The 22,941-nt window shown below is 46.1% G+C and overlaps 1 long non-coding RNA gene across 2 annotated transcripts in view; it reads left to right on the top strand.

The window, feature by feature from the left end:
- The window catches only part of LOC144581420 (uncharacterized), a 126,207-nt gene that overhangs the window by 68,439 nt on the left and 34,827 nt on the right, over positions 1-22,941 (top strand). For both annotated transcript variants that reach the window (XR_013532222.1, XR_013532221.1), the window contains exon 3: positions 16,929-17,079. This is a non-coding gene — a long non-coding RNA (uncharacterized LOC144581420). The remainder of the gene's footprint in view (positions 1-16,928; positions 17,080-22,941) is intronic.

Raw genomic sequence — 22,941 nt, 5'->3', positions numbered from 1 at the left:
ATAGATGGAGATTGTGTGTATATATATATATGATACATAACATATTTGTATATACTTAATACTTTTTTTTTTTTAGATGGAATTTCGCTTTTGTTACCCAGGCTGGAGTGCAATGGTGTGATCTCAGCTCACCACAACCTCCACCTCCTGGGTTCAGGTAATTCTCCTGCCTCAGCCTCCTGAGTAGCTGGGATTACAGGCAAGCGCCACCATGCCCAGCTAGTTTTTTGTATTTTTAGTAGAGATGGGGTTTCACCATGTTGACCAGGATGGTTTCGATCTCTTGACCTCGTGATCCACCCGCCTCAGCCTCCCAAAGTGCTGGGATTACAGGCTTGAGCCACTGCACCCAGCCCGGCTTTTTTTTCTTTTTTTTTTGAGAGGGAGTTTTGCTCTTGTTGCCCAGGCTGGAGTGCAGTGGTGCAATCTTGGCTCACTGCAACCTCTGCCTCCCAAGTTCAAGTGATTCTTCTGCCTCACCTTCCTAAGTAGCTAAGATTACAGGCATTTGCCTCCATGCCCACCTAAGCTTTTGTATGTGCAGCAGAATTTTTCCATGTTGGTCAGGGTGGTCTTGAACTCCTGACCTCAGCTGATTTGCCCACCTTGGCCTACCAAAGTGCTGGGATTACAGGCATGAGCCACTGCATCTGGCCTACTTTTTTTTTTGAGACAGAGTCTCACTCTGTCACCCAGGCTGCAGTGCAGTGGCATAATCTCAGCTCACTGCCACAATCTCAGCTCACTGCAACCTCCGCCTTCCAGGTTGCAGCTATTCTCCTGCCTCAGACTCTGGAGTATGGGATTACAGGTGCCCACTACCATGTCCAGCTAATTTTTGTATTTTTAGCAGAGATGGGGTTTCACCACGTTGGTGAGGCTGGTCTTAAACTCCTGATCTCAGGTGATCCACCTGCCTCGGCTTCCCGAAGTGCTGGGATTACAAGAATGAGCTACCTTGCCAGGCCTAAAGGCTTTGAATTTATTAACAAATGTACCTTACCTAACAAAAAAATACATTTAACTCTTCTCTGAACTAGGTCCTATTGTGTTATCAACCTCAGTTGTCAAAAAACTCCTATGCTTGAGATTTATTTACTTAATATATAGAAAAAGTATTAAAACAGCAAGTAGTCCAATTTCACAAATGGTGTAACTGTTATTTGTAGTACCATGGCAAGAAGTGTGCAAAATATCAAGGAAATTAAATAATTTTTTGACCCTCCAATAGTGGTTTTTACAATGTTTTTACTAGGAAAAATTAAATCTGGAGACCTGGGTCACTGGGCCTACATTTTTAATTCAGCCTCGATGGGGTTTGCAGAGCCCTTCCATACCACTTCACCTCCAGCACCCTGACACAAAGAACAGAAAATGAAATACCGCATGTTCTCACTCATAGGCGGGTGTTGAACAATGAGAACACATGGAGCACTACACATGTAGGGGAGCACTACACACTGGGGTCTGTTGGGGGGAATAGGGGAGGGACAGCAGGAGGTGGGGAGTTGGGGAGAGATAGCATGGGGAGAAATACCAGATATAGGTGAAGGGGAGGAAGGCAGCAAATCACACTGCCACATGTGTACCTATGCAAGTGTCTTGCATGTTCTTCACATGTACCCCAAAACCTAAAATGCAATTAAAAAAAAGAAACATTAAAAAAAAAAAAGCCTAATTGGAGCTTCCTTCAACCTTCCTCCTCCCTTAAACCCAAGTTCTTGAGCAGTACAGCAAACTTTGCCACTTTCTAACCCAGCTACTAGCGCTGCTGGGCTGCTCTTAGGGTGCCCTCTGCTGGCCATACATGGAAGCACTAGTAAAAGTCTTAAAACACAAACATACTCCTTTAAGAATTCCAAGAATAAAAATTAAATGTTAAAAAAAATTTTGGAAGAAAGAAAAAATTAGTTTGTGTTTGTTTTGCTTAGCATCTTTGGTCTCTTGGATTCAACGGGAGGTAGCTGTTGATGCAACAGGAGGTAGTTAACAAAAGTTTGGATGGCTGGCTGTGGTGGCTCAAGCCTGTAATTCCAGCACTTTGGGAGGCCGAGGCGGGTGGACCACCTGAGGCCAGGAGTTCGAGACCAACCTGGCCAAATGATGAAGCCCCATCTCTACTAAAAATAAAAAATTAGCCAGGCATGGTAGTATACCCCTATGATCCCAGCTACTTGGGGGGCTAAACAGGAGAATCACTTAAACCTGGGAGGTAGAGGTTGCAGAGAACTTAGATCATGCCACCGCACTCCAGCCTGGGCAACAAAGACCTTGTCTCAGAAAAAAGAAAAAAAAGAAGTTTGAGAGCTCCAAGGTCACAATCCAGAAGTTTTAATTATTTTATCTTATTATATAGTTTTTGTAGACATAGAATCTTGCCATGTTTGTCATGCCCAGCCCTCCAGAAGCTTCTTAAAAGCACATTGAAGGCCAGGCACAGTGGCTCACACCTGTAATTCCTACACTTTAGTAGGCCAAAATGGGAGGATCACTTGAGTTTGGGAGTTCAAGACCAGCCTGGGCAACAGGGCAAGACTCCATCTCTACAAAAAAATATTTAAAATTAGCCAGGCAAAATTTTTATTAGTGGTCCCAACTCCTCAGGAGGCTGAGGTGGGAGGATCGCCTGAGCCTGGGAGGTGGAGACTGTAGTGAACCAAGATCATGCAACTGCACTACAGCCTGGGAGACAGAGTAAAACCCAGTCTCAAAAGGAATAATAATAAAATAAATTCCATTAATCGATTAATTAGGGAAATACAAATCAAAACCAAAACACAACCAAGCAGCTGAGCCAGTAGTCTCAGCTACTCCAGAGACTGAGGCATGTGTCATCTGCAGGTGGCACTGCCCTTGGTGGGAGGGCGGACAGGCCTCTCTACTCAAAGGTGGTGACCACGTTTAGGTTCTGAGATGGGAAATGCAAGGGGAATAGGTCACGGTGGCCTTTTTTTTTTAGTATAACTTTTCCTTTTTTGCTGTCTAGTCATCCTCGTCGGTCTTCTGCTTCCTGGTATGGACATCATCATCCTCAGCATCTTCAGCTGCCCGGTTGCCGTAGCCGACTCAGCTTCCTCATCTTCATCTTCATCCTCTTCCTCACCATCACCTTCTTCCTCTTCTTCCTCCCTGCCTTCCTCCTCTTCTTCATTGACCTCAGCGTTAGCCTCCTGCTCCCCATTTTCCTCATTCCCGTTAGCTGGGGCGTCTCTTCCGTTTTCCGCCTCTTCCACAACTTCCTTCTTCTCCTTTAAGTCCTTGGTGTGATTTCGGAGCTGTGGCTGCGTCTGACATGGTGGGGACGTGGGTGATCCGATGCAGGAGGTTAAAAAGAAAGCCAGAGTTCAGGGACTCTGGCGATAAAGCTGCCAGAGTCCTCAGTGGATGAGTTGAGGCACACAGTGGAGGCGGCTGCCGTGAGCAAGGAGCTGGATGAGGAACAATGCAAAGATGGCTTCAGAGCAGCCAGTCTGGATCTCAAACTGTTAAGGCCTAAAGTCATTAGCGCTGCTTTCACCCTCTAAGCCATAGGTGGCTTTTCACTTTATTTTCAACTGAATTCTTTCACTGTTTTGAGTTTAGCAAGCTTTTTTGTCTTTAAAAATATTCAACAATGCAGTTAAGAGGCCAAATGACTTTATGCATGAGACATTGTAAGATGAGGAATTTTCATATAGAAAGGTGAACAGATTGGAGGAAATTATTTACAGTATAAACATTCCTCTGGATTTATACTCTCAGGCTTTCTTAATAAAGTTTCTAACAGAGTTGGAAAGGAGAAGGAAGAGTAACATCTGTTGCACAACTCCAGTTATGTGTAGGACAGATAGGAATATGGGAGAGAGGTGACTTGCCCAAATGACACACTGATTTGGGATCTATAAGGTGGAACCATTGATTCTTATGCATAAGGCTTGATTCAGAATTGCTTTTTATTTTAATGGAAGTTCTGTAGAAAGAAAGGAATACCTGGAAAATTTGAGCTACTTGTAAATGCTTGGAAAATGAGGAAGAGTAGTTTAAAATCTTACCACCCCTATTCTCCTCCTCCTCCTTATCATCATCAGAATCGCAGTCAGTCAAAGGTAGCACTTCATGAGCGTGAACAAGGTCAGTATGAAAACACAAAGTATCAGGAAGTTGCCACACCCAGTGTATACAATTTCCAAGTCACACCTCTCTGTTTCACATTTATTTATTTCTCTGTTTCACTTTAATATGGTTATAAGACCACCAGGTTGGATTGCCTGTTGCACCAAAATGCACCAAAACAGTGGGAGTTGCAGCAGTGAAAGAGATGAATAATTGTAGGAAAACTGAACAAGAAAATGAGAGGAAACGTCAAATCTGCCTTCCTGAGAGTTTCGGGGATGGGGATTTTCAGGGGTCTGGACAGGTGATGGGCTAAAGTATGGGGACTGCTGAATGGTTGAGAAGTGGGGGATGAAGTCATTGGACCAGGAGATGCTGAGTTGGTTTCCTGGTAGGGATCTTTGGACCTGTTGGCATCAGGGATTCTGCTGGAGTTCAGGATCTGTAAAACACCTTAAACGATTCTTGGGTAAAAAGGTCCAGTGTCGGTTTCTATCAATGGGAGCAACGGGGAAGCGGTGGTCAGTGTGCTGTGACACCCTCGGTTAGCACCTGCAGGGAAGTGAGTCAGGGCACACCAGTGCACCCTGGTTGATGCCTGACTACAATTCTGCCTAAAGCCTGGCATGTAATTCTCATTAACCCTGTGAGGGTGTTTTTTTCCCTTGGGCTTTTTTCCCATTCTAAGCAACACTTCTATGGATAATTTTGACTACATATTTTTTGTAGCACATACTGGGAAATACTCTGTGTGCTCAAATTAATTTTTTCCAAGACTGTTTCTCATTTTAATATCCCAGAGCTTCTCTTGCATGTTAAGCTACAATGGGTAAAGGAAGGTATATCTTCATTCCTTTGCCAGAAATTAATTGAGTGCCTGGCACTCAAATGCTGTAATTCTACCACTTTGGGAGGCTGAAGCAGGAGGATAGCTTGAGCTCAGGAGTTCAAGACCAGCCTGGACAGGAGGATCACTTGAGCCTAGGAGTTGGAGGCTTCAGTGAGCCGTGATTGCACCACTGCACTCCAGCATGGGCAACCCAGCAGTACCCTGTCTAAAAAAAAATGTCTTGAGTGTTTACTGCATGGTGTCAGGCACTGGGTGAGGCACCGGAAAACAGAGAAACATAATATGGCCCCATGTGTCTCAGCATAAAGCTTACCAGACTGTGCCCATTGTGTTTATTTAAGAATATACTCACAATGCTAGTGGTTCTTTTTATAGCTGTTCATCTTACCTCACCTTTTCCCCCAAATAAAAAATAAGCATTGTTCAATTTTTTTTAAGACAGAGTCTCGCTCTGCCACCAGGCTGGAGAGCAGTGGCATGATCTCAGCTTACTGCAACCTCCACTCCCGGGTTCAAGCGATTCTCCTGCCTCAGCCTCCTGAGTAGCTGGCATTACAGGCACCTGCCACCATGCCTGGCTAATTTTTCATATTTTTAGTAGAGATGGGGTTTCACCATGTTGGCAGGATGGTCTTGATCTGACCTTGTGATCCACCTGCCTCGGCCTCCCAAAGTGTTGCGATTACAGGCATGAGCCACCATGCCTGGCCAGCAATGTTCAGTTTTAAGACACTATGAAGGCCTGGTGCAGTGGTTCACGCCTGTGATCCCAGCACTTTGGGAGGCTAAGGCAACCCAATCATCTGAGGTCAGGAGTTCGAGACCAGCCTGGCCAACATGGTGAAACCCCATCTCTACTAAAAATACAAAAATCAGCCAGGTGTATCTGTGAACTCTTGTAATATCAGCTAGTGGAAAGGCTGAGACAGGAGAATCACTTGAATCCGGGAGGTGGAGGTTGCAAGGAGCTGAGATCATGCCATTGCACTCCAGCCTGAGTGACAGGACGGAAACTCCATCTCCAAAAAAAAAAAGACACGATCAAGCTACACGAATCAGATCAAGACAGTGTGGTATTGGAGAAGACTTAGAAGTATAGGTCAGAGGAACAGAATGGAACCTAGACTTAGATCCTCACAAAAATACGGCCAATTGATTGTTTTGAATTGTGGTAAAATACACGTAACGTAATTTTACCATCATAACCATTTTTAAGTGTACAGTTCAGTGTGGTTAAATATATTCATATTGTTGTACAACTAATTTCCAGAACTTTTTCGTCTTGCAAAACAAACTATTTCCGTTAAACAACAACTCCCCCTTTCTCCTTTCCCCAGCTCCTGGCAACCCCTATTTTCTTTCTCTTTCTATAAGCTTTACTATTTTAGGTACCTCATTTAAGTAATCATATAGTATTTGTGACTGGTTTATTTGACTTAATGTAGTGTCCTCAAGGTTCATCCGTGTCGTAGAATTTCTTTTCTTTTCTTTTTCTTTTTTTTTTTTTGAGACAGAGTTTCCCTCTTGTTACAGGCTGGACTGCAATGGCGCGATCTCAGCTCACCGCAACCTGCACCTCCTGGGTTCAGGCAATTCTCCTGCCTCAGCCTCCCGAGTAGCTGGGACTACAGGCACGCGCCACCATGCCCAGCCAATTTTTTGTATTTTGAGTAGAGACGGGGTTTCACCATGTTGACCAGGATGGTCTCGATTTCTTGACCTCGTGATCCACCCGCCTTGGCCTCCCAAAGTGCTGGGATTACAGGCGTGAGCCACCGCGCCCGGCCCGGTCTAGAGCCTTTATCTTGGCCATCGCTGCACAGGCCGCCGCCGCCGCCTTAGACCACAGTGTATATCCTCCTGTAGCTCCTCCCTGTGGGTCCTGATGGGTCTTCTAAGCCTAAAGGAGAAGTCTGTCCCCCTCCCTACTCCCTCCCACAGCCCTTCATAGATGCGGGTCTGCCTTGCTGGTCTTCATTTTGGGGCCCAACATCTCCAGTTTTCTTTTTGGCCAGGGTCCAAAGAGTACAGACCACAAAGAAGTCTGCTCCCTCGTGGAGTGAAATGGCCCCAATTTTCCTCTTGCTTTCCTACACACTGGACAGCAGAACCATTCCTGGACCTGGGTAATTCTGGCAAATGAAGATCAGCTCCAGGCACGTGAGCAGCTCCATGCACACAGGGCAGGGCAGTGCTGCACCCAGCGACTCCATGGCTCTCAGGCTACTGGCCTGACCAGATGCTAGAACAGCCCTGGAAATGCTCTGGGAGCCGTCACAACAGCGCCATGGCCAGACCTGGCTTTCCTCCAGGGGATGAAGCAAGGAAGCTCCTTGAGTGCTTCAGGGGTGCCAAGATATGCCAGGAAGCCAGGAGGTCAAATCCAGCTGCAGCTCCTTTCTGTGTAGCTTGGGTACCAAGATGGCTTTTAGATTTTTTAGACCTTTTTTTTTTGAGATGTAGTTTCGCTCTCATTGCCCAGGCTGCAGTTCAGTGGGATGATCTCGGCTCACTGCAATATCTGCCTCCCAGGTTCAAGAGATTCTCCTGCCTCAGCATCCCGAGTAGCTGGGATTACAGGCATGTTCCACCATGCCTGGCTAATTTTGTATTTTTAGGAGAGACGGGGTTTCACCATGTTGGTCAGGCTTGTCTCTAACTCTTGATTTCAGGTGATTTGCCTGCCTCGGCCTCCCAAAGTGCTGGGATTACAGGCATAAACCACCATGCCTGGCCATTTTTTTTTTTTTTTTTTAATTTTTTATTGGATTATAGGTTTTGGGGTACATGAGCAGAGCATGCAAGACAGTTGCGTAGGTACACACATGGCAGTGTGCTTTGCTTTTCTTCTCCCCTTCACCCACATTTGGCATTTCTCCCCAGGCTATCCCTCCCCACCTCCCCCTCCCACTGGCCCTCCCCTTTTCCCCCCAATAGACCCCACTGTTTAGTACTCCCCTTTCTGTGTCCATGTGTTCTCATTTTTCATCACCCACCTATGAGTGAGAATATGCGGTGTTTCATTTTCTGTTCTTGTGTCAGTTTGCTGAGGATGATGTTTTCCAGATTCATCCATGTCCCTACAAACGACACGAACTCATCATTTCTGATTGCTGCATAATATTCCATGGTGTATATGTGCCACATTTTTCCAATCCAGTCTATTATCAATGGGCATTTGGGTTGATTCCAGGTCTTTGCTATTGTAAACAGTGCTGCAATGAACATTCGTGTACATGTGTCCTTATAGTAGAACGATTTATAGTCTTTTGGATATATACCCAGTAATGGGATTGCTGGGTCAAATGGAATTTCTATTTCTAAGGCCTTGAGGAATCGCCACACTGTCTTCCACAATGGTTGAACTAATTTACACTCCCACCAACAGTGTAAAAGTGTTCCTTTTTCTCCACATCCTCTCCAGCATCTGCTGTCTCCAGATTTTTTAATGATCGCCATTCTAACTGGCGTGAGATGGTATCTCAATGTGGTTTTGATTTGCATCTCTCTGATGACCAGTGACGATGAGCATTTTTTCATATGATTGTTGGCCTCATATATGTCTTCTTTCGTAAAGTGTCTGTTCATATCCTTTGCCCACTTTTGAATGGGCTTGTTTGTTTTTTTCCTGTAAATCTGCTTGAGTTGTTTGTAAATTCTGGATAACAGCCCTTTGTCTGATGGGTAGACTGCGAAAATTTTTTCCCATTCTGTTGGTTGCCGATCCACTCTAGTGACTGTTTCTTTTGCCATGCAGAAGCTGTGGAGTTTCATTAGGTCCCATTTGTCTATTTTGGCTTTTGTTGCCAATGCTCTTGGTGTTTTGTTCATGAAGTCCTTGCCTACTCCTATGTCCTGAATAGTTTTGCCTAGATTTCCTTCTAGGGTTTTTATGGTGCCAGGTCTTATGTTTAAGTCTTTAATCCATCTGGAGTTAATTTTAGTGTAAGGTGTCAGGAAGGGGTCCAGTTTCTGCTTTCTGCACATGGCTAGCCAGTTTTCCAAACACCATTTGTTAAACATGGAATCCTTGCCCCATTGCTTGTTTTTGTCAGGTTTATCAAAGATTGTATAGTTGTATGTATGTTGTGTTGCCTCCGGTGCCTCTGTTTTGTTCCATTGGTCTATATCTCTGTTTTGGTACCAATACCATGCTGTTTTGATTACTGTAGCCTTGTAGTATAGTTTGAAATCCGGTAGTGTGATGCCCCCCGCTGTGTTCTTTTTGCTTAGAATTGACTTGGCTATGCGGGCTCTCTTTTGGTTCCATATGAAGTTCATGGTGGTTTTTTCCAGTTCTGTGAAGAAAGTCAATGGTAGCTTGATGGGGATAGCGTTGATTCTGTAAATTACTTTGGGCAGTATAGCCATTTTCACAATATTAATTCTTCCTAACCATGAACATGGAATGTTTCTCCATCTGTTTGTGTCCTCTCTGATTTCGTTGAGCAGTGGTTTGTAGTTCTCCTTGAAGAGGTCCCTTACGTTCCTTGTGAGTTGTATTCCAAGGTATTTTATTCTTTTTGTAGCAATTGCGAATGGCAGTTCACTCTTGATTTGGCTTTCTTTAAGTCTATTATTGGTGTAGACGAATGCTTGTGATTTTTGCACATTGATTTTATATCCTGAGACTTTGCTGAAGTTGTTTATCAGTTTCAGGAGTTTTTGGGCTGAGGCGATGGGGTCTTCTAGGTATACTATCATGTCGTCTGCAAATAGAGACAACTTGGCTTCCACCTTTCCTATTTGAATACCCTTTATTTCTTTTTCTTGCCTGATTGCTCTGGCTAGAACTTCCAGTACTATATTGAATAGGAGTGGTGAGAGAGGGCATCCTTGTCTAGTACCAGATTTCAAAGGGAATGCTTCCAGTTTTTGCCCATTCAGTATGATATTGGCTGTTGGTTTGTCATAAATAGCTTTTATTACTTTGAGATACGTTCCATCGATACCGAGTTTATTGAGGGTTTTTAGCATAAAGGGCTGTTGAATTTTGTCAAATGCCTTTTCTGCGTCAATTGAGATAATCATGTGGTTTTTGTTTTTGGTTCTGTTTATGTGGTAAATTACGTTGATAGACTTGCGTCTGTTGAACCAGCCTTGCATCCCTGGGATGAATCCTACTTGATCATGATGAATAAGTTTTTTGATTTGCTGTTGCAATCGGCTTGCCAATATTTTATTGAAGATTTTTGCATCTATGTTCATCATGGATATTGGTCTGAAGTTTTCTTTTCTCGTTGGGTCTCTGCCGGGTTTTGGTATCAGGATGATGTTGGTCTCATAAAATGATTTGGGAAGGATTCCCTCTTTTTGGATTGTTTGAAATAGTTTTAGAAGGAATGGTACCAGCTCCTCCTTGTGTGTCTGGTAGAATTCGGCTGTGAACCCATCTGGACCTGGGCTTTTTTTGTGAGGTAGGCTCTTAATTGCTGCCTCAACTTCAGACCTTGCTATTGGTCTATTCATAGTTTCAGCTTCCTCCTGGTTTAGGCTTGGGAGGACACAGGAGTCCAGGAATTTATCCATTTCTTCCAGGTTTACTAGTTTATGTGCATAGAGTTGTTTGTAATATTCTCTGATGATGGTTTGAATTTCTGTGGAAACTGTGGTGATTTCCCCTTTATCATTTTTTATTGCATCTATTTGGTTGTTCTCTCTTTTATTTTTAATCAATCTGGCTAGTGGTCTGTCTATTTTGTTGATCTTTTCAAAAAACCAGCTCTTGGATTTATTGATTTTTTGAAGGGTTTTTCGTGTCTCAATCTCCTTCAGCTCAGCTCTGATCTTAGTAATTTCTTGTCTTCTGCTGGGTTTTGAGTTTTTTTGATCTTGCTCCTCCAGCTCTTTCAATTTTGACGATAGGGTGTCAATTTTGGATCTCTCCATTCTCCTCATATGGGCACTTATTGCTATATACTTTCCTCTAGAGACTGCTTTAAATGTGTCCCAGAGGTTCTGGCACGTTGTGTCTTCATTCTCATTGGTTTCGAAGAACTTCTTTATTTCTGCCTTCATTTCGTTGTTTACCCAGTCAACATTCAAGAGCCAGTTGTTCAGTTTCCATGAAGCTGTGCGGTTCTGGGTCGGTTTCTGAATTCTGAGTTCTAACTTGATTGCACTATGGTCTGAGAGGCTGTTTGTTATGATTTCAGTTGTTTTGCATTTGTTGAGCAGTGCTTTACTTCCAATTATGTGGTCAATTTTAGAGTAGGTGTGATGTGGTGCTGAGAAGAATGTGTATTCTGTGGATTTGGGGTGGAGAGTTCTGTAAATGTCCACCAGGTTTGCTTGCTCCAGGTCTGAGTTCAAGCCCTGGGTATCCTTGTTGATTTTCTGTCTGGTTGATCTGTCTAGTATTGACAGTGGAGTGTTAAAGTCTCCCACTATTATTGTGTGGGAGTCTAAGTCCTTCTGTAAGTCATTAAGAACTTGCCTTATGTATCTGGGTGCTCCTGTGTTGGGTCCATATATGTTTAGGATCGTTAGCTCTTCTTGTTGTATCGATCCTTTTACCATTATGTAATGGCCTTCTTTGTCTCTTTTGATCTTTGTTGCTTTAAAGTCTATTTTATCAGAGATGAGAATTGCAACTCCTGCTTTTTTTTGCTTTCCATTAGCTTGGTAAATCTTCCTCCATCCCTTTATTTTGAGCCTTTGTGTATCCTTGCATGTGAGATGGGTTTCCTGGATACAGCACACTGATGGGTTTTGGATTTTTATCCAATTTGCCAGTCTGTGTCTTTTGATTGGTGCATTTAGTCCATTTACATTTAGGGTTAATATTGTTATGTGTGAATTTGATACTGCCATTTTGATTCTAAGTGGCTGTTTTGCCTGTTAGTTGTTGTAGATTCTTCCTTATGTTGAAGCTCTTTAGCATTCAGTGTGATTTTGGAATGGCTGGTACTGGTTGATCCTTTCTATGTGTAGTGCCTCTTTTAGGAGCTCTTGTAAAGCAGGCCTGGTGGTGACAAAATCTCTGAGTACTTGCTTGTTCGCAAAGGATTTTATTCTTCCTTCACTTCTGAAGCTCAGTTTGGCTGGATATGAAATTCTGGGTTGAAAGTTCTTTTCTTTAAGAATGTTGAATATTGGCCCCCACTCTCTTCTGGCTTGTAGTGTTTCTGCCGAGAGATCTGCTGTGAGTCTGATGGGCTTCCCTTTGTGGGTGACCCGACCTTTCTCTCTGGCTGCCCTTAGTATTCTCTCCTTTATTTCAACCCTGTTGAATCTGACGATTATGTGCCTTGGAGTTGCTCTTCTTGCGGAATATCTTTGTGGTGTTCTCTGTATTTCCTGCAATTGAGTGTTGGCTTGTCTTGCTAGGTGGGGGAAATTTTCCTGGATGATGTCCTGAAGAGTATTTTCCAGCTGGGATTCATTCTCTTCGTCCCCTTCTGGTACACCTATCAAACGTAGGTTAGGTCTTTTCACATAGTCCCACATTTCTTGGAGACTTTGTTCATTCCTTTTTGCGCTTTTTTCTCTGATCTTGGTTTCTCGTTTTATTTCATTGAGTTGGTCTTCGACTTCAGATATTCTTTCTTCTGCTTGGTCAATTCGGCTATTGAAACTTGCGTTTGCTTCGCGAAGTTCTCGTATTGTGTTTTTCAGCTCCTTTAATTCATTCATATTCCTCTCTAAGGTATCCATTCTTGTTATCATTTCCTCGAATCTTTTTTCAAATCTTTTTTCAAGGTTCTTAGTTTCTTTGCATTGATTTAATACATGATCTTTTAGCTCACAAAAGTTTCTCATTATCCATCTTCTGAAGTCTAATTCCGTCATTTCGTCACAGTCATTCTCCGTCCAGCTTTGTTCCCTTGCTGGTGAGGAGTTTTGGTCCTTTCTATGAGGCGATGTGTTCTGGTTTCGGGTGTTTTCCTCCTTTTTGCGCTGGTTTCTTCCCATCTTTGTGGATTTGTCCGCTGGTCGTCTGCGTAGTTGCTGACTTTTCGTTTGGGTCTCTGAGTGGACACCCAGAATGTTGATGATGAAGTATTTCTGTTGCTTGGTTTTCCTTCTACCAGTCTAGCCCCTTCGCTGTACGACTGTTGAGGTCCGCTCCAGACCCTGCTTGTCTGGGGTGCACCTCTAGTAGCCGTGGCACAGCGAGGGATGCTACCAGCTTCTTTTTTTGCTCTCTTTGTCCCAGGATGATGCCTGCCTAATGACAGTCTTTTGGATATAGAGGGGTCAGGGAGCTGCTTGAGGAGACAGTTTGTACTTTATAGGGGTTTAATTGCTGAGCTGTGCACTCTGTGTTCATTCAGGGCTGTTAGGCTGCTATGTTTGATTCTGCTGCAACACAGCTCATTAAACAACCCTTTTTTTTTTCTCAAATGCTCTGTGTTGAGGGGTTTGGGCTTTATTTTTGGATGTCCGATCAGGTGTCCTGCCCAGCTCAAAGGCAGACTAGCCACTGTTTGGCTGCCGAGGCTCCGCCCTGCTGTTGTGTGATTCGCGCTGTTCCTGCCGGCTCTGCTGTGGTCTCCGCCACGCCCTGTGGCGGAGTCTCTTCGTTGTAGCGTGTTGCCTCAGCAACGGCAGGCTGCGTCAGCAGTGGGCGTGTATCTCAGTAGGGACGGGTTGCCTCGGCAACGGCTGGCTGCGTCAGCAGTGGGCGTGTATCTCAGTTGGGGCGGGTTGCCTCGGCAACGGCTGGCTGCCTCAGCAGTGGGCGTGTATATCAGTTGGGGCAGGTTGCCTCCGTAGTGGTGGATGCCCCTCCCCCACAGAGCGTCTCGGACCGTCTGCCCGGGATAGTTTGAAATCGCGGTTTTGTTCGTCCCACTGGGTATCCCAACCGATCTGTCCCTGCAATCCCCTGGGCTGGGCTACTGTGCAAGTCTCGTTCAGTCTCAAGTCCAGCCCTCTCAAGTCTCAGATTGCCGGTTCAACAAGGCACCCGGACAAGTGCGCCCTGTGGGGATTGCTGGGTAGGGCCGGCCGCCGCCGCCCCGGCTGCCGGCTTCGCCAGGCAGACCTACTGCCTGGCGTCCCGTGTCTTTTTATACTTGGGAGTTTCCCCGTTCTGTGGGCAACAAAGATCAGTCTGGAAATGCAGCACTGACTCACCGTTTGCGAATTCAACGCGGGCTCCAATCCTGGGTTGTTCTCACAGCGCCATCTTGAGTCCCCTCCGGCCATTTTTTTTTTGATATTGTATAAAAAAAAAAACAAAAACAAAAACAAAGATATGAAACAGAGACCATACATGACCTGCAAAGTCTTGAATAGTTACTTTACTGAAAGAGTCTGTGGTCTTGTGTAATTGAGAAGATGAACATACTAAAATCCAGTCCCTCCTGTGCACAGCATCTTGGACTCAGGTTATCAGGGAGAAGTGGGGGGATAGCCTTTCACCACCATAGCTGGACTGTCTGAGGCAGGCAGCCCCTGGCCTCTGCTGTTCCTTCACTCAGGCGTGTTGCACAAGGCCATCTCTCAGTCCTTCCAGTTTTCTGATCCTGGGCATTGCCAGTCTTGGCTTGTGACTTGACCTTTCCCAGCCCTCAGTGCCTGTCTCAACTGCCTGCCTGCCTGGGGTTCCTGGAGGATCAGCCAGTCTAAACAAGGGGCACTGGTTGAGCACCAATGTTGGGATGCCATTGTCATGTGTTATCTCTTATTTCATCTCTATAGCCCTAACAGGCTCAAGGAATTAGCTTACATTAAGTCGGAGACACTGAGGCACAGAGAGGTAGGATAACCTGTCTCAGGCTGCAAGGTGTCATGTTCCATACTATTCTTTCTTTTTTCCTGACAGGCTATGTTGCCTCACAGATGAGGTTGTCGTGTAGATGTGAAGGTTCATGGTAAAATGTATGGGTGTGGCCAGGCACGATGGCTCACGCCTGTAATCCTAGCACTTTGGGAGGCCCAGGTGGGTGGATCACTTGAGGTCAAGAGTTCGTGACCAGTCTAGCCAACATGCTGAAACCCCATCTCTACTAAAAACACAAAAATTAGCTGGGCGTGGTGGCAGGTGCCTGTAATCCCAGCTACTCAAGACACTGAGGCAGGAGAATTGCTTGAACCTGGGAAATGGAGGTTGTAGCCAGCTGAGATCGTGCCACTGTACTCCAGCCTGGGCAAAAGAGCAAAACTCTGCATCAAAAGAAAAAAAAGTATGGGTGTATTACACAGCTAGACATGCTTATGAGACCGTGGGGAGCAGGGAGGAAGGAGTGAAAACCCACACCCAACACTCTCAGCCCCCCATTCAGCATGCAGGCACCCAGCATCGAATATGTTCAAGACACAAGATGGGCCCTGGGGGGCTGAAGGTGCTGTGAATGCTCATTGTTCACGATGGTGACAGCCACTGTTGGGAGGGTTCAGTACATATGAGTTCTCAGCATGCACTATTCCAGTTACTCACCAGAACACTCCTATATAATCAGGTCCAAGGCAAAAATAAGAAGTAGGCTGGGCACAGTAGCCCATGCCTGCACTCCCAGCACTTTAGGAGGCTGAGGCAGGAAGATTGCTTGAGCTGAGGAGTTCGAGATTAGTCTGGGCAACATAGCAAGACCCTGTCTCTATAAAAAATAAAAGTAAAAGAAAGGAAATAGGGTAATATTCCTGCTGTCACAAAACTCTCAGTCCAATGGAGAAAACAGATACAGAAGGAGAGTTGCAGGCATCCCAACTGGCCCACTAGTCATGAGATCCCTGCCCATCTTCCATCAAGGCCAGAAATGCTGACTACTACCCTCATCAGACTGACGTCAAGGGGCGATCATGTGACATGCTTTTGTCCAGTGGAATGTGCCGAAGTCTGCTGAGAGGTTTCAAAGAAACTTTTTTGCACTCCTGGAAGAAGAAACATGTGAATCTCACCACACCTCCCCATCTCTTTCCACCTTGTGTGAAGACTCAAAAGCTGGAGTTGCAGCAGCCATTATGGAACTATGAGGGAAACGGCCAAGAGAATCACAGATATATCGACACTGACATCAGCGAACTGCTGGACCAACTGTTTCACCATGTTTGCCAGGCTGGTCTACAACTCCTGACCTCATGATTGGCCCACCTCAGCTTCCCAAAGTGCTGGGATTACAGGCATGCTACCGCGCCCTGCCAAAAAGCTGTAAACATTTAGAGAACACAAGACTACTTGCAAGTGGAAACAGAAAGGATGGGGAAGGTGTGGTAGGCTTTGCCTGTTGCTGACTTTACTAGAGCCATTGCCTTATTGCCTGCTTTTTTTTTTTTTTTTTTGAGACTGAGTCTTCCTCAGTCGCCCAGGCTGGAGTGCAGTGGTACAATCTCACCTCACTGCAACCTCCACCTCCGGGTTCAAGTGATTCTCCTGCCTCAGCCTCCTGAGTAGCTGGGATTACAGGTACCCACCACCACGGCCAGCTAATTTTTGTATTTTTAGTAGAGATGGGGTTTCACCATGTTGGCCAGGCTGGAACTCCTGACCTCAAGTGATCCACCCACCTTGGCCTCCCAAAGTGCTGGGATTACAGGAATGAGCCACTCTGCTTGGCTGCCTTCTGTCTTCCTAGGAGCGCCCTGGCTGCTCTTTTTTTTTTTTTTTGAGACGGAGTTTCGCTCTTGTTACCCAGGCTGGAGTGCAATGGCGCAATCTCGGCTCACCGCAACCTCCGCCTCCTGGGTTCAGGCAATTCTCCTGCCTCAGCCTCCAGAGTAGCTGGGATTACAGGCACGCGCCACCATGCCCAGCTAATTTTTTGTATTTTGAGTAGAGACGGGGTTTCACCATGTTGACCAGGATGGTCTCGATCTCTTGACTTCGTGATCCACCCGCCTCTTGAGACAAGTCCATGATGGATGAGATCACCCCAACGTTTAGGGCAGGTTTGGCTACATGGATTAGTTCTCACCAATGAGATGTCAGGGGAATCTAGCTAGGTTTGCTAGGAAATGCTTCTCTCTATAATAAAAAAGAAAAACTGCCCACCTTTTTTTTTTTTCCTGCTGCCTCTCCTTCTTTCTATCTTGACTGCAGTTGTGTGATGACATGATCATGGCACTACAGCAGCTGTCTTGTGATCAAGAAGTAAATCTCTGAAGGTCAGCAGCAATGGTGATCCAGACCACTGGCCTTGACATCAGCGAGCTGCTGAAAGAACCTGGAACCACCCCACTGGAGACTTCTGGTAAGATAAATGTCTTTGTTACTTAAGCCATTATTAATTGGGTGTTCTAATGCTCATTCTTGGCTTGTGCACAAGCCTTCCTGGAAGATTGGCATTTCAGCTTAGGCTTTAAGGATGGGTCATGCTCGGACATGCAAGTATAAAGGAGAGGACTGGGGAGAGGTCGATTCCAGAAAAGGAACTGTTTGGAGCCAAGGCAAGGAGCTGGAATGTGTGAAGATAGTGAGTAGTCTGGCTTAACAAGAGCGTTCACAGTTTATTGGGCACTGAAATGCAGTGTGTGTTTGATGATCTGCAGGAGATGGGAAGCTATGGGGTTGGGCTGGGGGCTGCCTGCAGGCAGGACCTGCAAAAACAGGCAGACAGAGGCCAAAGATGGCCTTTGCCTTTAAGACTCAGGCACCCAATGACAGTGAAGACCAGTCCCTTTTACAGAAACCCAGATCCCAGGAGCAGGGCTCAGGTTCAGATCTACATGGTGGCAGACCTCTTTCACCCACTATCCACCGGCTGTGCTGTGTTTCCCAGCCTCCCTCAGGCTGTGTGGTCCTTTCAGTCCTAAGACACACAGCAGCAGGTGAGCAGCTAAGCTCAGCCTCCTCTGTTCCCTGCATAACAACCCAAGGCCTTGGGTTCTGGACCCGGGGAGAGCCACCTAGCCCATCCTGTGGGAGTTCAAACAAGAAGCAGGCTACTGTTGGTTAAGCCACTGAGATTTAGGAATTGATCTGTTATCATGGCACAGCCTAGCTTGGGGCTTCTCAAACTATCTATGGCAAAGGGCTAGTTCTCATTCAAAAAAAAATTTAAAAAAAAAATTTTTTTTTTTGAGACAAAGAGTTTTGCTGTCATCACCCAGGCTGGAGTGCAATAGCATGATCTTGGTTCACTGCAACGTCTGCCTCCTGGGTTCAAGTGATTCTCCTGTCTCAGCCTCCCTAGTAGCTGGGATTACAGGCACCTGCCACCACACCCGGCTAATTTTGTATTTTTAGTAGAGACAGGATTTCGCCATGTTGGCCAGGCTAGTCTCAAACTCCTGACCTCAAGTGATCAATCCACCTCAGCCTCCCAAAGTACTGGGATTACAGGTGTGAGCCACGGTGCCCCCAGCCTCTTTTTAAAAATTTCTAATATAACACAGATCAACACTTTTATAAAGTAAAAGTAACTTACTGGAAAATATTTTTAAAAGACATCCACGATACAAACCCAACTTTAATTATTCTATTCAACAGGCACTGTCACATTGGCATAGAGTTTCTAAATCCTTACTTTTACTTTCTGCACCCCACTTTCCAAATGGGGACCACCCTTGGAGCTGTACAGGCCTGTCCCATCCCACCCCTGTCAGGCCCCTGTGTATGGAACACAGGCCAAGGGGCAACGGGAGTGGGATTCAGCCTGGGCTCTGCTTGGATTCATCAGCCCCAATGGGCACCTCTTGCTCATCTGCCCCAAAGTGAGGTCTGAAGGGTATGTGGGACTGTCTTCAGGCAACTGGAGATTGTGATTGAAGATCTAGAGATAATTTAGCCGTCATTTATTGAACTGTTATTGGATGCGGGCATTGCATTCATCAATTTTTGCAAACATCATCCCATTTAATCAGTGCAAAGCAGGCACTATTGGGCACTACCTTTTATTTTCATTTAAAAAAAATGTGGGCCGGGCGCAGTGGCTCAAGCCTGTAATCCCAGCACTTTGGGAGGCCGAGGCGGGTGGATCACGAGGTCAAGAGATCGAGACCATCCTAGTCAACATGGTGAAACCCCGTCTCTACTAAAAATACAAAAAATTAGCTGGGCATGGTGGCGCGTGCCTGTAATCCCAGCTACTCGGGAGGTTGAGGCAGGAGAATTGCCTGAACCCAGGAGGCGGAGGTTGCGGTGAGCCGAGATTGCGCCATTGCACTCCAGCCTGGGTAACAAGAGCGAAACTCCGTCTCAAAAAAAAAAAAAAAAAAAAAAATGTGGTAGGCCACCTGTAATCCCAGCACTTTGGGAGGCTGACATGGGCAGATCATGAGGAGTTTGAGATCAATTTCTTGGCCAACATGGTGAAACCCCATCTCTACTAAAAATACAAAAATTTGGTGGGCATGGTGGCACATGCCTGTAACCTCAGCTACTGCAGAGGCTGAGGCAGGAGAATTGCTTAAACCTGGGAGGAGGAGGTTGCAGTGAGCCAAAATGGAACACTTCACTCCAGCCTGGGTGACAGAGTAAGACTCCATCTCGAAAAAAACAAACAAAACAAACAAAAATTTGTGGTAAAATATGCGTAACATAGAATTTACCATCCTAACCATTTTTAAGCATCCAGATCAGTGGCATTAAATGCATTCACATGATTGTACAAACACCACCATTCATCTCCAGAACATTTTTATTGGTTCAGTCCAAACTGAAACTCTGTCCCCATTAAGCAACAACTCCCCATTCCCCCTCCTCATAGCTCCTGACAGCCACCATTCTTGGCACTGCCCTTTACAGACGGAAAAGAAACAGAGGTAACAGGAGGTGGCAAGACAGCCAGCCCTCATCCTGGTGGCCCTGGGACAGGACAACCTCCAGGGCCCTGTGCTTGGCTCTGGGTGGTAAATGCCATCTCCCAGGCCACAGTGGCCGAGTGGGATGGGCACAGTGGAGTGACCCCCTCCCCAGAAGGCAGTGAGGGGTGTGGGCAGCACTGATACTCGGGTCAGGAGGAAAAATATGACCCAGAAAAGGGCTCGGACAGCCAGAGGGTCCAAGAGAGGAGAGCGGGTAAATAACCCTATGGTGCTTCTGAGGTCGGAGGGGGCAGAGGACTTGGAATTTCAGACATCATGGGTGACTGGTTCCAGAGAGGCCAGATGCCAGGGACGAGGGCAAAGGTGGTGGGAGCACAAGCCAGGGAGGGGACACGCAGGCTGGGGGGGAACTTGGGTGGGGCAGAGAGGGAGAGGTCTGCCCTATACCCCCAGACCCCTCTCCAGAGGTCACCCGACTTAAACGGGGGTAGAACCTTTCCTGCCTCTGTGGAACCTGCCCCATTCCCGCCTATTTTGGGATGCTGATGTGGTTTTGCCTCGTTGCAATATTCTCCACACTCTCCCTGTAGCAGATTCTTCCTCCTCTGCTCCCCATGGACACTGGCGGGCTCTGCTGGTCTGGGAAAATCTTTGTCATGAGCCACCCCTGCCTCCCAGGAGCCTGAAGTCAGCTGGGGCAGCATACTTACTGCAGGAAGTGAGTGCTCTCTGAGGAGAAGAATTTGCCAGTTCCCTAAAGACTAAGAGAAGATCACTGGCCTGGGGCCTGGGGAACGGCATGGAGAAGGCCCCCTGAGGTGTGCCAGGAGGAAGGGTGGAAACACAGCAGGAGTGGGATCTCAGAAGGGAGGGGGGTGTACTGTGCGGGATGATGGGACACTGGCCCCCATTGTGGGCACCAAGCTGGACTCTGGTTGGGGCCCATTTTGGTACCTGTCAGACAAAGCCAGGGAAACCATAGGACTTGGAAGCAGGGAAAGAATGTGGAGGATGCGTCTGTAGACAGGCTGTGAGGGGTGCGGAGGGAAGTAGCAAGAGACCCAGAGACTGACCTCGGGGTGAAGACAGGGAGTTGGAGCTGAAAGACATTTGCCCAAGAACCTGTAGACAAATTGAATGGCTAGAAGTGTGGGCCAGCTGACTTCATACAGAGAGAAAGATAAAAGTGATTTCCTTGGGGTCAAGAGAGGATGCCACATTAGAAGATAGCTCTCTGAACTCCCGGAACCTGATTACCAGGATGTCTGTGGTTGAAAACCTCGGACAGAGCCATCCACTGCAGATTGTGGAATGGGAACAGGCCTAATGCCAAGGTGTTGTTCTTACCCACCCCCAGCCCAGGTGGAGAGGGGCCCTCTGCATGCTTTGGAAAGGCTGGCCTTTAGGCATATTTCTATCCTTTAAAGAGAGAATACACAGGAGTTCCAGCGTTGCTGGTGGTCCCTACCCAGAGGCTCCACGTCTCAACAACCCAGGCCCTGGGATGGGGAGCAGAGGACGCGGCCCAACCTGTAGAGCTTTGGATGGTCTCAGGACTGTGGCACATTCTTGGAGGCCTGGCATGACTGAGATCAGGTATTTTGACCATCTGGGGAGAGACAGGGACTTGAAGTCTACACTGAGTTGGCTTAAGGAAAGTGAAGAAATGTGTTACTGCTTGCTCACTTGTTTGTGCATTGTTTTAAAAAGTGTTGGGGCTCTTTGAAATTTGCCACCAGAATGGCCCACCAACTTTATTTCTACCCCAACCCTCTCCCTACAGTCCACGGACAAAAAATGATTTGGCTTTTCAGAACAAAAGGCCAGAAGTGCTAGTACTCATTGTTTCTTCCTCCAGAATTCCTGTCACTCTATTTTCTGCATACAAATCCACAAGGCATGTCCCCTTCTCTGTGGAGCCTTCCCCGCCTTCTCAAAGGGCTCTTGGCCTCATATGACCGGGTGTGTTCCCAGCAAGAAGCCATCCGGCCTGGGGCTGCAGTCTGTTCCCAGAGCCCACCTCCCTTCTCATCTGAACAGCTGAGGAGCAGCCGCCGCCTGCGGTCCTGTGTCCCTAAGCCCAGGAAGGACTCAGAAGATGCTCCTTAGTGAAGTGCTAAATGAATGGCACCAGCAGGGAAGAACTTAGCTGGCTCCATATTTTTTCTTTTTTTTTTTTTTCCGAGATGGAGTTTTGCTTTTGCCAGGCTGGAGTGCAATGGCGCAATATCGGCTCACCGCAACCTCCACCTCCTGGGTTCAGGCAATTCTCCTGCCTCGGCCTCCTGAGTAGCTGGGATTACAGGCACGAGCCACCATGCCCAGCTAATTTTTTGCGTTTTTAGTAGAGACAGGGTTTCACCATGTTGACCAGGATGGTCTCGATCCCTTGACCTCGTGATCCACCTGCCTCAGCCTCCCAAAGTGCTGGGATTACAGGCGTGAGCCTCCGCGCCCGGCATGGCTCCATATCTCATTCAAATCTTGAGTCCATGGCTCTGATACAGCCCATTCTAAGGTACCGTTTCCCATCTGTCTGAAGGATTATTTTATATGCGGGGTTTCTTCATGACTCAGTCTCTGGGCAGTGGCCAGCAGGCGCTCCCGGTCAAGAATTCCTGTGGAGGAGGACTTCTGAGTGCCATTCTGACCTCCTGCTCTGCCCTGCGGAAGTCAGACAGGCTGAAATCTTTCCGAGGCTCTTTAATTAAATCAAGATTTTTTTTTGGTTTTGTTTTGGTCCTCAAATTAGTTTGCCAATGCTGATTGTAAAAACTTTAAACTGTTGACCAAAAATCATAATGTAGTTATAATAGCTAAATCTCATCTGTGACTTTTAAATATAGAAAGCAAGAAGACAAACATCTGGTAATAGAGGTTGTGTTCTGAATGGGCGGTGGCCAAAAAAACCCAAAAAAGCATTAGTCAGAGTCTAGAAAAACAGTGTTACTTTTACCAAGTAATATTTAGAGACAGAACTGAGGAGGAAATGTAAGACATCTGTTAAAAAGCAGATTTTTCCAAACACAGTCGTTTGGAAATTCTTAGGAAAAATGTTTTAAATAAAAATTAATTTTAGTTCATTTAAAGATATTTTACATTGTAAAAACAAAGCTCCTACTGTAAAAATATTACAACTTAGAGGTTTGCTGAAGATTCAGAATCAACAAACATCAGAGCTCAGTTGTGAGCTAGAGAACTTTTTCCTAACTTTAAAAAATAACATAGTTAATATGTCAGCACATTTGTGTTAGTTAAAGCTCAAGTTCCTCTTGTATGTAACAACCCTTTCCACGGCCCTCCCCAGAGAAAACCACCATCATTATTTATGACAGGTAGTCAGGCAG

This window comes from Callithrix jacchus, chromosome 1 (genome assembly GCF_049354715.1).
Source record: "Callithrix jacchus isolate 240 chromosome 1, calJac240_pri, whole genome shotgun sequence".
Classification (NCBI taxonomy): domain Eukaryota; kingdom Metazoa; phylum Chordata; class Mammalia; order Primates; family Cebidae; genus Callithrix; species Callithrix jacchus.
The sequence above is the reverse complement of the archived record's forward strand: the minus strand, read 5'-3'. Positions and strand labels throughout refer to the sequence as shown.